A 13,518-nucleotide genomic window follows, 5' to 3' on the forward strand; every position below is an offset into this window, starting at 1 on the left:
TGCCATAACTCCTTCCCCTTTTATCCAATCACCTCCAAATTTTCCCATATTGTCCATCTCCAACTTTTTCTTCTTTGTCCCTCTTGGACAAATTTTTCCATTCCTTCATCTCTCCTCCAAAATCCCCATTTTGTTTGCTTGCTTATCCCTTGGAAAGTAGCAAAAACCTAGTCAAACACCATTTACCCATCAAATTTTCCTCCAAATCCACATTTGTCATTAGTAAAAAAAAATTTATTCATGTTTTTCTACTTATTCCCAAAAATTCAAAAAATTAATATTTTTGTCATTTTGTTGTCTTTTGCAGGACCCTTGTTGAAGACTCTATTTTTCAAACTACTAATCAAGTTGTTTTGCAGGTTGCCTAAGAAATCCGACCAAAAATTGTGCATTTATTTAAATTAGGCACCTAGATATTAATTAAAATGGAATGAACCATTGTCTTATGTGTCTTTAAGAAAAGTGTAAAGGTAGGAGAGTATGCTCTCGTCTTACTAGACGATCAGAAATCCAGACCCTCCAACCTTTTCTTGTTTGATTGTGTGTTTACCTCTACCAGGCTTGCCCTTCCAACTTTCTCTTTGAGAAGGTAAGAGGGGAACGACCCAAGTGAGTACACCCAGACCTGGGGTTCCCAACTCACTATGATAAATAGGCCATTGACTACGAAAGGGTCAATGGTTGGGGCTATATGAGAGTTCACTCTCACATTGGGTGCTTAGTAGGATCCTAGAGATCTCAATCACGCTTGCATGACTACGAAGTTCTTGGTGCTTCATTGGGCTATAGGCCTCAATTGGTAGCTCCTAATGCAACTTCAAAGGGTAGCTCCTAACGGGAAGACTTACTAAACACCTTGTTCATAGTAGCCAAAAACCTTCTAGTCATTGGTGCAGGAGGTCGGACCTCCGAAGCCACCCATATTTTTATAGCCCTTAGTAGAGACACAAAGTTCGCCATGAGGAGTTTTCATGGGAATTGATGCTTGGCTGCCCCAAGAAGTGAGTGTCGTGGAGGGGAGCCAGTGGGGTCAAGCATAGTTGGGAAACCGATTGGGATCCAATGACTATTGTCCTTGCCACCCTTAAGAATGTTGTATATGAGCATGAGTGTCTTTGAGATAATATGCATTTGATCATTGTGTTTGCTTTGTTTGATACATACTTTCCAAGAGAAGACTAAAAAACACATCACTATCCCCAAACACTTTTCAAAAACACTTGTCAAGACACAAACAATTGTCCAAGTCATTACCCACACAAAGTCCAAAATTGCGTCAAAACTCTGTCTGTCCCATGTTTCATAAGCCCAAGAGAGAAGCTAAGAGTCCATCCTCTCCATCAACATTCAAGATTGTCCTTTGAAACACCAACTATCGTCCAAATCAGGGTGGTCGTGTCCCTTCATATAAATTGCCATTCGAATCTATCCTCCATTGAGTCATGTTCATGCCAAGAACAACCTAGTCATCAAGTTTCTTCTAAGCCATCACTATCATACCTCCTCCATCAATCATCCTCAAATTTCCTAAGGACTTAGCACATTAAATCAATCTCCCACCATTATCAAATCAATTATCAAAATTCAAATCCAATCATCCTTTAATCCAATTTAACCTCGCGTTAAGGTTACATGCCTTGTGAAATTCCATTTAGACCTCATCATTAATCAATTAGCTCTCATGCTTGAAGGGGAATCCTCTCCAAGTACCTTTTTCCTAATCCTTTTGAGTTGATCAAGACTCTTAACTCGTGTCTTTACTTTGCTTAGGGTCATTAGTCAACCCTTGGTATAATAGAGGCTTTTTAATCATCAATCCAATGTCTAAATTCTACACAACTTGGCCATCACCTTACTTGTGGTTGCATCCACCACCTAAAATCCTAATCAAATCTAGGCTCTAATCCAAGAACCATACCAATCAACAAAATCCCTTGTCATAAAAGATAAAATTCAAAATTCCATAAATATCTTGCTAAGTCCTTTCATCACAAATTTCCCCCTCCAAACTTTTCCAGGGTTATTCGTGTATGGTTACAACTCGATCCCAAAAGAGAAAGATGGTTGAACAACAATATGGCATGTCAGACATTAGTGTCCTATATGAAGATCCCATGCAAGATCCTACACAAGGTGGGCCACCTAGCAATCAAGATCAAAGCCAAAATCCTAACATGGTTAGCCAAGATGAACTGTCTCCGGAAGTGCAAACTTTCCTAGCGGATTCTTATAACCAAGAGATGATGGAAAAGTTTATTCAACACAATCCTACTACACTTCTAAAAACTCTCCTTGAGAGTGGAGCTCAACTTCCGCTTGAATTTAATAGATCCACTCTCACCCAACAACCACAAGGAGACCTCACTCCCACACAAAGTGTTGCACCTATTATTCAAACTCAATCAATCGCTGCCCCATCAATCATCCAAGCTCAATCAATGCCACCCACGACACCTCCCACCGTGGTCTCCATCCCACCTTCTTCCTCCTTACCATCTATACCACTATCAAATCTGATCTCATCTATTCTCCAACACACTTCTATACCACCTCCTTCCATTCAACCACATATTTCTATTCCACAAACTTCCCTTCCTGCCAACAATGTCACAAATTTCATCTGGGCCATACTCAATCCTGTCACAACAGTTTGTGGACCACAACCAACTATCACACAAATCCCTGTAACATCGGTCCTCACATCCCACATTCCCGCCTCCTCATCATATCAATACATTGGTGGTGGTGCACCTTCTTTGGCTCACCCAATTCTTGGGGCAAATACAATTCATCATTATCAAAGTCCACAACAAGACCTCATCAAGGAAATTCAAGACATGAAAAATATCATTAAGGACATGAAACAAAGGACTAATAAAAGGAAAACTTACTCGTTCGAAGAGTTTTGCCCTTGTCCTTACGACCCGTCTATATCAGTTGCACCCTATCCCCCAGGATCTGAGATCCCCAAATTCACCAAGTATGAAGGAAAAGGAGACCCCCGTGACCATGTCCGAGAATTCCACATCTTATGCCAAGAAGTCTCCTATAGTGACCTTTTTCTTCGTAGACTCTTTCCCAAGAGTGTCATGGGAGAGGCCCTGGCATGGTTCTCATCTCTACCGCGAGGTTCCATTATCTCCTTTCTAGACTTGGTAGAAAAATTTGTGGCCCACTATGCTTACAACATGGTTAATGATGTTTTTATGATGGACCTATGCAATACAAAACAAAGGCCCGAAGAAACCTTTGCCAATTTCCTACAAAGATGGTGACATCTTATCAAAAAATTCCAGTGGGACATGCCAAAACAACATCAAATTGAGCTATTTCAAAAGAACTTGGTACCTGAACTTTCGAGACCCTTAATATCCCAATGTATCAAATCCTTCCAAAAATTGACCAATAAGGGCCTCGCCCTTGAACATGTCTTGTTGGAGGAAGGAACCTTGAAACATTACCAAAAGTCAACACAAAGTTCTCCCTCTTCTCATAACGACAAGCCAAAATTCTGGTCTAAAAACAAAAACGTGGTCAATGATGGTGTAACTGATGCAAAGCGGGTCCAAACCATGGCCGCTCCCCCAAAATCCACCACCAATAATCATCAATTCAATAATCAAAACAATCAAAATCAATCCCAAAAACCTCACAACAATGTCTCAATCCAAGGACGACCACCCCAATCGAATAACCGGACTCCAAGAGACTTCACTCCTCTAGCTGAGCCTATTGAAATGGTGTTTCAAAAACTTGTCCAAGCAGGTGTAGTGGTTTTTCCCATCACTCGCCTGTTTGACCCCAATCAACCTAAACCAAGATGGTATAATGAAAATGAGTATTGTGAATACCATCGTATCAAGGGACATGATACATGAAAGTGTATGAAACTAAAGATCTACATACAAGATCTCATTGATAGAGGTGAGATTGAAGTAGCAAATGCAAAACCTGGTAATAACAATGACAAACTTAAAATGTACCAGGAACCCTTCCCGAAGCATGATAAAGGAAAAGTCTCATCATCTAATGCAATGGGTTATGACTACGCTAATCACATAACCGACTTTGATTTTTTAGTAGGTCGCATTGAACCTGCAAACACTCATGTCAATGTCATAGCCATCCAAGGAGTTAATCCTCCTTCTTCCCAAAATAGACCAATTCCTGCTAGGATAGTCATTCAAGGCGCCATGCCTTCCACCTCCCATTTCCAGAATGATTGCAATGTAACTACACGTCGAGGTAAAGTCACCATCCAAGGAGTCCCTCCCCCACCAAATCCACCGCCCATGTCTTCCACCCGCTGATATGACCTCCTGGACCAACTTGGGAAGACCCCTACTCAGATCTCCATTTTGGAACTTCTTAAAACTTCCCCGGTCCATAAAGAAATTTTGGAACAAGCCTTTCTCGAATCACATATTCCTAATAACATCAACGCCACCCAATTCCAAGCCCTCATTGGAAACCTTGCTGCCCAGCAACACCTGGTATTTACCTCCAAAGATGCTCCTACAAATGAAGACCATAACAAACCTTTGCACATCGAAGCTCTTATCCACAAGCATAAGGTCAAATGTATCCTGATAGATGGTGGATCCAGGCTTAATCTATGTACATACAAATTAATAAAACAATTGGGACTTTTTGATGATCTGATAGACACATCAGCAAGGATCACAATAAAGGCATATGATGATACGGAAAGAGTTTCAAAGGGCATGATCACCTTACCTCTTCAAGTGGGCCCCATTACAATTGAAACCCCTTGCCAAGTACTAGATCTTGATCTCCCCTACAACATTCTCCTTGGTCAGCCATGGATTCACTCCTTGAAGGTTGTACCTTCCACCTATCACCAATGCATCAAATTCCCCTTCAATGGAAGAGAGATAACTAACAAAAGTGATCCACAACCCTTCCAGTATTTCAAACTCCTAGAGGAAAACCATCCATATCATTGCCCATTAAATAGACCCTCGCCAATGCCTCCATCTGACACATCAAATGTTGCCTCCACATCATCCCAACCAGATAATCAAATCAAGGTCTTGGACAATGGTTGTGGAGAATACAAATTGGAGGACGTCTTATTAATAGGCAACCTCCCTCTCTCTCCTAAGTCATTTGGCAAACCAAAAGAGCTCAAAAAGGACCCAAAACCAATCATACAATGCCAAAATAGCACCTTCCAGCAATGAGGCCCACTTAATGAGGAGAGTCTTGAAGAAGCAGATGTCTCTTCCTGGTTGTATCGGGAAGAGGATAATGAGCCAGCGAAGGTACCCAATAAAATGTACCCAAAAGCATCTGCCATAGTTGAAAGAATGGGTTACAAAGGACACGGCCTGGGACTAGAGGAGAAAGGAAGAAAACAACCCATAAATCCTATCTCCTACAGATACAACAGAGGATTGGGGTACACCCCGATGCCTAAGATTACTATCGCTGGTGCCCCTTCTAGTCCTTCTTCAGATATCGAAAGCGCTTACGAAGAGGAATTCCATGAAATGCCTTATGAATATGAGAAAGATATCTTCCTTGAAACTTACATCAATACCATCACCCTCATAACCCCTCCCACTTCACATGAGCTACATCTTGTCCATCCTAAACTCATTGACTAGGGCCAATGAGACAAACCCATGTTAGATATCTGCGTCGATGATAATGCTCTCATTGCTCTCTTGATGATGCGAAACCTAGAAGATTGTAACCGAATCGAGGGTATTCAACTACACGAAAAGGGATACTTTGGTAGTCAGGTCAATGCCCTTAGCCACAAAAAAGATAATAAAAGGAAAAGACATGATTCCATAGGTGAAGACCTCCCTGAGGCACCTTTGGATGAACAAAAAATAAAAAACAAAGGGCATATCTGAAAGTGAAAACTTGGAAAAGGCACTTGACGATGAGGGACTTGTCCTCCCTACCATTGGTTACCTTCCACAAGAAAAATCAAATTTACTGATAGAAGAAACAGATAGTATCAACATGGGCACCAAAGTCATTTTGAAAAATGTGCTCATTGCCAAATCCCTCACAGAAATAGAGAAACAAGACTTCATCAACTTCCTTACAGAGGTAAAAATCAATTTTGCATGGTCCTATTCCGATATGCCAAGGTTGGATCCTGCCTTGGCGGTTCACAATCTCGCCGTCCACCCAGATGCAAAACCTGTAAAAAAAAAATTGCGCAAAATGCACCCACATATTGCTCTCCTGGTCAAGGCAGAACTCCAAAAGATGTTAGATGCAGAATTCATCAAACCCATAGACTACGCTAAATGGGTCTCTAACATTGTACCTGTCGGCAAACCTGTCGGGGGCATCCACATCTGCACAGATTTCTGAGATCTAAATAGAGCTTGTCCTAAAGATGATTTCCCGCTCCCCAATATAGACATGATTGTGGACCTTGCATCAGGACATGAAATACTATCGCTAATGGATGGGTTTTCCAGATACAACCAAATCAAGATAGCAGATGAGGATCAGTATAGAACCGCATTCACAACACCATGGGGTACTTTCTGTTACCGGGTCATGGCTTTTGGCCTTAAAAATGTTGGAGCTACATATCAACGTGCAATGACAACAATTTTTCATGACCTCTTGCAAAAAATTATGGAGGACTACGTGGATGATCTGCTAAGCAAATCCAAGACAAGACAAGAGCACATCCCTATTCTAAAACAGATCTTCGAAAGATTGGAAAAATACAAGCTGCGCCTAAATCCCAAAAAGTGTGTGTTTGGCGTCACATCAGGAAAACTATTAGGATTCATTGTTTCCTACAGAGGCATCGAGGTTGATCCCGCAAAGGTAAAAGCTATTATGGAAATGCCTCCTCCAAGAACTCTCAAACAACTGCGCAGTCTCCAGGGAAAACTCCAGTCTGTCAGGGGTTTCATTTCACAACTAGCAGACAAGTGCCATCCATTTGCACACCTGTTGCGCAAAGACACAAAATTCAAATGGGATTGCTTATGTCAAAAGGCCTTTGAGAAATTAAAAGAATATCTAGCATCACCTCCATTTTTGATGCCACCTACCCCTAGATAACCCCTCATTTTGTACATATGTGCTACTACAGTGGCATTGGGGACATTACTAGCGCAAACAGATGATCAAGGGAAGGAACACGCCATTTACTACATTAGTCGGACATTGGTAGGATATGAACTCAATTACGCCCCCATTGAAAGAGCATGTTTGGCATTAGTGCTTAACACACAGAAACTACAACACTATATGCTAAACAACAAGACAAAATTAATTGCTAAAATTGATCCACTTAAATATCTCCTATCAAAAGCTGCTCTCACTGGTAGAACCGCCAAATGGATCATGCTCCTAAGTGAGTTTGACATCGAATATGTGGACAGAAAGGCAATCAAGGGACAAGTCATTGCAGATCAGTTGGCTGAAGCTCCACTTCCAAGTGACCATCCTATTCTCACAGAATTACCAAATGAGTTCATTATGACTGTTTCCACATCCTCCACATGGCAATTATACTTTGATGGCTCCTACACCCAAAATGGATTGGGAGAAGGAATATTATTGGTCACACCTCAAGGAGATGGCATCCCCAAATCATACAAGATAGCCTTTGCATGTACCAATAACATAGCAGAATACAAGGCACTCATCACAGGTTTGTGTTTGACTATCCATTGGAAAATAAAGGAGTTACAAGTTTATGGTGATTCTCAGCTCATTATAAAACAAGTCAATGATGAGTACCAAACAAAAGATGATAAACTCCTTCCTTATCGTACCATGGTTGAAGATCTTAAGAAACATTTCACAACAATAACATTTAATCAAATCCCACGAACAAACAACAAGGATATAGATGCAATGGCCACCATTGGCTCCCTCCTTCAAATGCCAGTACACAGTCAGAAGTGCGAGTTCTTGGTCGAGCAATTATTTATACCAGCATATGACCTACTAGAGTCTGAAATGGTGTGTGTTCTCGTTGGTCCTGAGTCCCCTTGGTACCAAGAAACCTTCGCTTTCCTCAAAGCCAACACCATTCCCCCACATCTCACAAAAAACCAACAACAAACCTTCATCCGCTGATGTGCTTGTTACACCATCCTCGGAGACACCCTATTTAGAAGGCATTTTGATGGTTCCCTCCTAAGGTGTTTAGATAAACAAGAGGCGAAATGGGTATTACGCGAAGTACACGAGGGTATCTGTGGGGCACACTCAAGTGGGCTCACGTTGGATAAAAAGATTTTGAGGACAAGATACTATTGGCCTAAAATGGAGGTAGATGCATATAATTATGTGAAGAAATGCATCCCTTGCCAGCAAGATGGCAACAAAATTCATGTACCGTCACAAGAATTGCAGCCATTTATAACACCATGGCCCTTCTCATAGTGGGGGCTTGATCTTATTGGGAAAGTCCACCCTTCATCTTCCAATGGACATAAATTCATTATCACCACCACCAAATACTTCACCAAGTGGGTAGAGGCTATCCCTCTTACTTTCACCACTGGCAAGAAAATATCCAAATTCATCCTGAACTATCTAATCTGTCGGTATGGCATCCCAAAAGTTATTATCATAGATAATGGAAAACAATTTAAAAACCAGGATGTCAAAGAACTCTGCCAAAAATTCAACATCCAACATCGCTTCTCCACCCCATATTATCCTCAAGGCAACGGCCAAGCTGAGGCTTCTAATAAAACCTTAATCAAAATCCTCAAAAAGATAGTCAATGAAGTTGGCTATGATTGGCACCTCCAACTCTATCCCTGTTTGTGGGCCTACCGCACCTCCATCCGCACCCCCACAGGCGCCACCCCTTATTCCCTGGTCTTTGGCTCCGAAGCCATCCTTTCCCTTGAGATCGAGATCCCCTCTCTAAGGGTATTGTTGCAAGACATCCTACCAGAGGAAGAATACAGAATTGCCCGCTTACAAGAGCTAGGATTTTTAGATGAAAGGCGCCTCAAGGCCTTGAACCATCTCCGAGTATAGAAGAACCACTTGCAGATGAGTTATCATAAAAGAGTCAGAACCCGGGAATTCCAAGTTGGTGATCTTGTCCTCATGGAGAATCAAAAAAATCTACAAGAAAGAGAAAAGAAAGGCAAGTTTGAGCCTACTTGGCTTGGACCATATGTAATCACAGTAAAATATGGATCAGGAGCTTATCAGTTGGCTACTCCTGAAGGCGATCCTTTGGATGATCCAATGAATATCATGCACCTCAAAAGATTTTATGCTTAGTCCTCAGAAAGTCTTAAATTGTCAAAAAAAATCAAGATAAAAATTAAAAAATCAGAAAAAGAAAGAAAAACAATTTGTCCATTAGTGAAAACCACTTTGTGGCGCTATGGACAAGTACCTTGGTGAAAACCTCCATCCAGGCACCAAGGTAAATAACCAGATCCACTGTCTATCCGATCGACACTGCAAATCATCTGCCATCCAGCCCACCCATGCGCAACATTCCTTCTTTTCCACCTCCCAATAAAACATGCGTATGATGATGAGTCTTCCCCTGAGTCATGAACAAGGAATGTCCCATTAAAAGACTGAGCTTTTATACCTTTGTGTAAGCTTCAAGAAGTCTTGAGAAACAATCCCAAGTCCACATGTCACTCTCCAAAACCATTAAATCACTTGCCTAATCCAAAAGCCCACTTTTCCCTAGGGATGACTCCTTCCCTCGCCTGGCAACCTAATCCTTCATCCTAGTTCTACTCTTGGCAAGAGGTATCATTTGGTCACAAGGAAGTGACTTGTTAGATTTTGTTAGATCTTTTCATATAGACTTGCATCTTTTGCCCTACGACTGCCACTATTTACGACTGCCTGGGTTCTTCCATATCCAGGTACGTTATGATAGGCACATACTAGGGCATATTTCATAGTATGGCATGTTTTGGATCCCTCTTGTATAAACTGGCGACCTGGTCCTTCTCGTGTACAAGAGGTATCGGTGTGTTTGAGGGTTTCCTTGCACAAACCCACAACTTTGTATTAGTGTTTCTTAACACTTGTATTGTTGTGTGTAAGAAATTCCCGTTTGTCTACAGAATCAGTCCATGCCCTAGGTTTCTCATGGCATCATGATGTCTATAATCAGTGGCGCAAGCCACTCAGGGCAACATCAAACTAGGTTGGCTCTCCACATTTGTTGTGCACAAAATCTCACCATCATTCCGTCAAATCCTAAACTCAATAATCCCATGGAGTTCTCAATTTCCCCCACTTCCCATCTATTACATATTCTTCTATCTAAGATCATTGTGTTATTATTGGCATATTCCCTCTTTTTATTAATTCATTCAATACATTAACCATATAAGATTGCATCACATAAATAAAAGATACACTCATCCATATAGCATTACATTTAGACTGCATCATAAATCATTCACACATGTGTATTTATACATAAAACATAAAAATCACTCATCCTGCATCCAAAAACTATGTCAGCAACACATCATAAACATACATACATAAGCATCCACTCTGCATCACAAAATAGATCAGCATAGCACATCCATGATTGCATCCATATATGACATCATAAGAGAAACAAAAATAATCCATCACAATAAATGCTACACATCATCTGTCACCAATCGAATCATGTATACATATATATATAAAGAGGTAATATGTCCATCATGATACAATGACCCCTCATTGGGTCCATTGTGGTGTATATGGACCCCCGTGAGGGCCCATCTTCCCCCACGGTCTCGCCTCTCCTATTCTTCCTTCCAAATTCTTCGCGACTGCTTCATATTTCTTCCTCATTTATCCCTTCCACCCTGATTCTTCTTCCTCTATTTTTTTCGAGAATTTTTTGTCCTTTTTTTTTGAAAAAATTCTCGAGAGGACATCCACCTCCCATGCTTTACGCTGGGGCATCCTTTTCTTCTTCTATCTTCTACACATCACCAAAATGTAGACACTTAAAAATAATTATCTTAGTTATTTTTAATTCCTCACATAATTAATTTTGATTCTGATCATGTCTTATACAGGATGTATCCTTCCTGAAACCAGATGCTATGATCAATCATGTCTTCTACAGGATGAATCATTCCTGAAACCAGATGTTGTGATCTGATCATGTCTTATACAGGATGAATCCTTCCTAAAACCAGACCTTGTGATCAATCATGTCTTATACAGGATGAATCCTTCCTAAAACCAGACGTTGTGATCTGATCATGTCTTATACAGGATGAATCCTTCCTGAATCCATGAGAATGAATGAAGGTGAGAACATAACCCAATACAGTACAAGACTAAAGGAGATTGTCTATCAAATTAAAGGAGCAGGTGGAACTATTGAAGAAAAGGATATAACAAGTAAGTTGTTGAGAACCCTTCTACCAGCCTATGCTATTCGAGTCTCTACAATCAATGAATTGAGGTTTGTACCTAATATGCCAGTTTATTTGGATGCTACTATTGGTAAGCTACATGCATTTGAGTTAAGTAATTTTGATAATAGTGGGTCTTTGGTAAATAAAGTAGAATCTGCATTCAGTTTTTTTCATATTAGTGAATCTGATGATTACAATGATAGAATGAGTAAGTATTCTGAAGGGAATCATAGTGGAGCAAGTGAAAGATTTCGTAAGAACATGGAAGAAGTGCATAAACTGTATGAGGAAATCAAGAAGCAAGAAGAGTTTGAAGCATTATTAGCCAGAAGGTTACCGAGAGGAAAAGGTAAGTATAAAGGGAAGCTACCTTTAAAATGTTTCAATTGTGATAAGATAGGACATATGGCTTCTAACTGCCCTGACAAAGAATCTAGTGAAAAGAGAGAATACCAAGATAACAGGCAGAAAGACAACCAATACAGAGGACACCGAGACTTCAGAAGGAGAGATAGAAAGACATGTCTAGTAGCTAATGAGGAATCCAACGATGACAAATCTGATGAAACTGATACCAAGGAAGTTGTTTATGTGGCTATTAAGGATGGATCTGATGAAGAGAGGTATGAAGAAAAATCCCTAATATCTCACATAAATAATAATGATTCTTGGATCATAGATAGTGGATGCTCACATCATATGACAGGTGTTAAACACAAGTTTGTTAAATTAGAAGACTATGATGGAGGCTATGTAAGATTTGGTAATGATGCACCATGTCTGGTGAAAGGTAAAGGATCTATAATACTTCTTGACAATGCTAAATGTGATGATGTATACTGGGTTGAAGGATTGAAATAAAATTTGTTGAGTGTAGCACAACTAAACAATACAGGATACCAAATAGAATTTCAGAAAGGAATTGTCAAAGTTCATGACAAGCATGGAAAGTTAGCTGCTACCGGGACACAAACAAAAGGTAATACATTTCATCTTGACTCAACTCGGAACAAGTGTCTTTATGCAAAGATAGATGATACCTGGTTATGGCATAAAAGGTTTTGTCATGTGAATTTTGATAATTTGATCAAAATAAGTAAGAAGCACCGAGTAAGAGGTCTACCGAGTCTTGAAAAACCTGAGAATGCTATGTGTCGAGGATGCCAGATGGGTAAGATGACAAGATCAAGCTTTACAAGTAAGTCCTACACTTCTAAAGGAATTTTAGATCTAGTACATACTGATCTTTGTGGTCCTATGAAAGTTCAAAGTTATTATGGTGATAAATATTTCATATTATTTGTGGATGATTACTCAAGGATGATGTCAATCATGTTTTTAAAAGAAAAATTAGAAACAAGATAAATGAGAAAGGTGAGGTCATTCGCAACAAAGCAAGACTAGTTTGCAAAGGTTATGCTCAAGAAGAAGGAATAGATTATGGTGAGACTTTTGCACCTGTGGCTAGACTGAGGGAGTAAGAACATTGTTGGCATATGATGCTTTCAAAAATTTCAAGGTATATCAAATGGATGTTAAATCTACATTTTTGAATGGTATACTAGAAGAAGAAGTTTATATTGAACAGCCTGAAGGATTTGTTGAAGACAAGAGTAAAGATCAGGTATGCAAACTGAACAAAGCTTTATATGGTCTGAAACAAGCACCTAGAGCATGGTATGAAAGACTGCACTCTTATTTGATCAAGATTGGTTTTATAAGGACAAGTGAAAACAACAACATGTACATGAAGAAAGATGAGGACAATGGAATATTGATCTCAACCATATTTGTTGATGATAATATATTTTGTGGTAATGACTCCTTATGCAAGAACTTTGGGAATGAAATGTGCAAAGAATTTGAGATGTCACTAATCAGTGAGATAAAGTATTTTATAGGTTTACAGATATTGCAAATGAAAGATGAGATTTTCATTACTCAATCCAAGTACATAAAGGAAATCTTGAAGAAATTTGGAATGGAGGATTCTAAACCAGTAAGTACTCCTATGACTACTAACTGTAAATTATCAAAGAATGATGAATCTGCATCTATTGATGAGACACTTTACTGATCTATGATTGGAAAATTACAATATGTTGTGCATAGTAGACCGGATATAGCACAT

Source organism: Cryptomeria japonica, chromosome 5, assembly GCF_030272615.1.
Source record: "Cryptomeria japonica chromosome 5, Sugi_1.0, whole genome shotgun sequence".
NCBI lineage: Eukaryota > Viridiplantae > Streptophyta > Pinopsida > Cupressales > Cupressaceae > Cryptomeria > Cryptomeria japonica.